Raw genomic sequence first — 3,731 nt, 5'->3', positions numbered from 1 at the left:
AGTGCCCAAGGCCAGGCTGGACATTGGGGCTTGGAGCAACCTGGGATGGTGGGAGGTGTCCCTGCCCATGGCAAAGGGTGCGATGGGATGATATTTAAGGTCCCTTCCAACCCAACCCATGATTCTGGGATGATCCTGACACTCCTGAGCTGCCATCAGTGCCACTGGGATGCCCCATCCTGGGATAGCCTCCTCAAGCTTCAGTTTGGGATTCCCGGCAGATCAGGGCATTCCCAGATCTCCACACCCCAATGTTCCTGGCAGTGGTTTYCTGCTGCCAGCTCCTCCCCAGCCCCTGCAGCCCCATCCACAATCTCTGTCTCTGCCCATTCTTGCCCCTGACCCTGCCCCACTGAGCTGCCAGGAACCAGGGCACTTCACCAGCCTCAGCATCCCCAGCTCGTGATCCAGCACCCACACCCCGCAGACTCCTTTAAATCAGAATATTTGTTCTGTTTGCTGCCTCCTCCACCCAAGCAGGGCCCGGAATGGGAGTGGGACTCCAGTGGARCCAGCAGGAATGGTGAGCACTGGGCTCAGAATTGATCTTTTGTGAATATTTGTGTGTTAAAGTTACAGATCTGCTTTTCCCCCTGTTTGCAGGAGTGCTGCTCAAATATTTGTGGAGCCCGAACGCAGCCTAATTGAAATTCACTCGAATCCAAATTAAYATTCATGATTTTTTTTTGCCTCTCTCCTGCCTTCCACTCTTCGCTCGGCTCTGAAGGGAAGCAGCTCCCTGCTGAGGAGRGGACAGCTGGAAGCTGGGAGGCTCCTGGGAGGGCGAAAACTTTGGTAATCCACTCAGAATTTCTGGAGGCAGCCACGGGCTGGATGTCAGGATTGACAGGAAGGTTTTGAGCGCGCTGGAATCGTGCAGCCCCTCCCTCTGYGTCGCTGCTCGCCCCACCTGCTCCTCGTCCTTGGATCCACTCCATCCTGACCTTCTCCACGGAAGGAACAAGAAGGGAGCATCTTTACAATCAAACTGGGACTCTGAGGGTGAGATGAGAGAGATACTGGGAGATGGAAGGGAACAGTGGGAAGGATTTACACGGGAATTCCCTGATTGACTGAGCCCAGCCTGCGTTAATGAACTGCAAAAACAGAGACATGGAAATGTGTATTAAAGGGGGGATGTACATTGGGGGGGTGTTGCATTAGGAATTTCTGGGAGTCTGTACCCCTCCAGTCCCTCATGGGGAAAGAGAGAGGGAACTGCATCTAGGAAATTGGGGTAAAAGAGGCTGAGTCCTCTATCAATTTGAGAGACCCCATGGAAATGCCCATGGCCTCTCTCTTTATTCATGAATAAAGCTACAGGACTCCTCTGTCTCCTTTTTGGACATAAACCTCCACTGTTTGTGGATTAATTTTCCTCACATCCATCAGCATCCCTCAAAATTCCTCCCCATGCCATCAGCACAGAGCCAGGATTTCTCCAGGAGGGAAGGGCAGAGATTTGTGACTYTCTGGGAGCAGAGAGGGATTTAGGAATGGGTCTCATCTGGAGCTGCCTCAGMCCTCAAACCTCAATGCACAGACGGTGTGATTTCTGTCAAAGGTGAGCAGAACAAGGTGAAACCCCACATCTCCATAAAACATCATCTTCCCAGACTTTTCCTTGTCTCGCCAGCCTGATGCTGTCTGTCTGCCACCCAGRAAATCTTGCAGGAGGAGCTCAGAGCTGCCTGGCACCATCAAACCTCCCCCAGTCACCCAGGAAACACGAGACACTTTTCTTCTTCTTCTTCTCTTCAGGAAAACATGGAAATGAAATTGGAAGCACGACACGGCTGCAGCTCTGCCCGGGTAAACTCACAGGCTGTCAGCTTGTAGATGTTCCTGGCTGATGGAACAGCTTTTCCCAGGTTTTTTCCAGCATCCCAGGTATTCTGGGAGTCAGTTTGTAGAGTTCCAGCCACTGTTTACGGGCCCCAGAAAAGCACTAGGATAGAAATATTATAAACTCCATGTTTAACGGGGAAAATCCAGAAATGGGGAAAACAATCCCGGGGCACTGCAGTGCTCTGACACATGCTGGGAAGGGAATTCAGGTACAAGGTAAAGCTGTGGCTGCCTCTGGATCCCTGGAGTGTCCAAGGCCAGGTTGGACATTGGGGCTGGGAGCAGCCTGGGATGGTGGGAGGTGTCCCTGAGCATGGCAGGGGTGGGATGGGATGGGATGGGATGGGATGGGATGGGATGGGATGGGATGGGATGGGATGGGATGGGATGGGATGGGATGGGATGGGATGGGATGGGATGGGATGGGATGGGATGGGATGGGAAGGGATGGGCTTGGCTTTAAGGTCCTTCCAACCCAAACTATTCTGATTTCCAGATTTTGGAATCATCCTGGATGATTTTTCCCAAAGGTGGGCTGTCCCGCAGCCCCTGTGCTGGGTCACTCTTTGTTTCCTGTGTGATTTTAAATCTTTTTAAGCCTTGTGATGACAAACCCCAAAGGAAATGGAGGCAGGAGCAGCAGGGAGCCCATTTGCCATGCAGGGATGGGATCAGCAGCAGATCCAAGGTCTTTGCAGGACAGAGACTTTATGGCTCCCAGGCCATCTCCCATCCCTGCCTCAGCCAGCACAGCAGCAGCCAAATTTATCTCTCCCCTAAATACCTGCACAGCTGAACGGGGATTTTTAAAAGTCACCGAAGTGTTCCAGCCCTCCCCGTGCCTCTGTGGCCTTTCCATCCCACAAATCACCCAGAGGGTGTCCCCAGCCCTGTGTTTGCATTTCCATTCCTTGCTGGAGATCACTGCCGTGCCCTTGGGCTGGAAACATCCACATGAAACGGGGCTGGAGCRCAAAGGACAGCGAGGGACACCCGGGGGTTGGGAAAAATCCTTTATTTCAGGGCTGGGATTTTATCTCAGGGTTTCTTTTGGAAATCACAGTCCAAAGCAGAGCTGAGCTGGAGCTGAGGGGTCCCTCTAAGGCAGAAAACTCTCCTGGGCACAGAAGCTGTGCAGGATCCCTAAAATATGGGGTGTTATCACCAAAGAGACTTTGTTTTGACTCTTCAGAGGTCTGAAGCCCAGATTTAGGGTCAGGATGGTGGCAGGATGTGGGAAGGAGTCACAGCTGGGAAAATGTGTCCAGGRTGAGGAAAAAACTGGAATTTTGGACGTCCTTCTGGAGGAGAGATCTTTGGGGAGGATCCTATGGCTGTGGGGTAATCCCGGTGTCTGGATTAGCCAGGTGTCACCTGTCCTGACCCCATCCCATCTTTCTTAGGGACAGGGTGGCAGGGAATGACAACTGAAGGCACAACGCGCTGGATTTCAGGAAGCAAACTCGAGGAGAAAGAAATAATTCCGTGTTCTGTGCTGTCAGAAATGGGCACAAAGGGCTGAGCACACCCTGCTTCCAACCTGAACCATTTTCCTGCCCCAAAACCTTTTCTGTSTCTCCACTTTCAGGAGATTTCCACAGGAGAGCCAGGCAGGAGGGGCAAAGCTGAGACATTTCCTCATCTCTGCAATCCCAGAGTCCTGCAGAGAGCTTCCACAAGGACCTGGAGAGACTGGACAAAGGGAAGGGCTTCAGGATGAAGGAGGAGAGATTTAGACGGGATATTGGGAAGGAATTGTTCCCTGAAAGGGTGGGGAAGCCTCAGGGTGCCCAGAGAAGCTGTGGCTGCCCCTGGATTCCTGGAAACGTCCAAGGCCAGGCTGGAGCACCCTGGGATGGTGGGAGGTGTCCGTGCCCATGGCA

The 3,731-nt window shown here is 52.7% G+C and overlaps 1 long non-coding RNA gene across 1 annotated transcript; it reads left to right on the top strand.

Moving 5' to 3' along the window:
• Positions 1-715: 715 nt before the first annotated feature.
• LOC130584390 (uncharacterized) lies at positions 716-3,487 on the top strand. The gene is made up of 3 exons (XR_008966507.1): positions 716-1,002; positions 1,762-1,812; positions 3,437-3,487. It is a non-coding gene; the product is annotated as an uncharacterized LOC130584390 (long non-coding RNA).
• The last annotated feature ends 244 nt before the right edge of the window (positions 3,488-3,731 follow it).

This window comes from Malurus melanocephalus, unplaced genomic scaffold (genome assembly GCF_030028575.1).
Source record: "Malurus melanocephalus ecotype Western Australia unplaced genomic scaffold, MMel_1.1 scaffold_703, whole genome shotgun sequence".
NCBI lineage: Eukaryota > Metazoa > Chordata > Aves > Passeriformes > Maluridae > Malurus > Malurus melanocephalus.
Note: the sequence above shows the minus strand (reverse complement) of the source record. Positions and strands in the feature narration are given on the sequence as shown.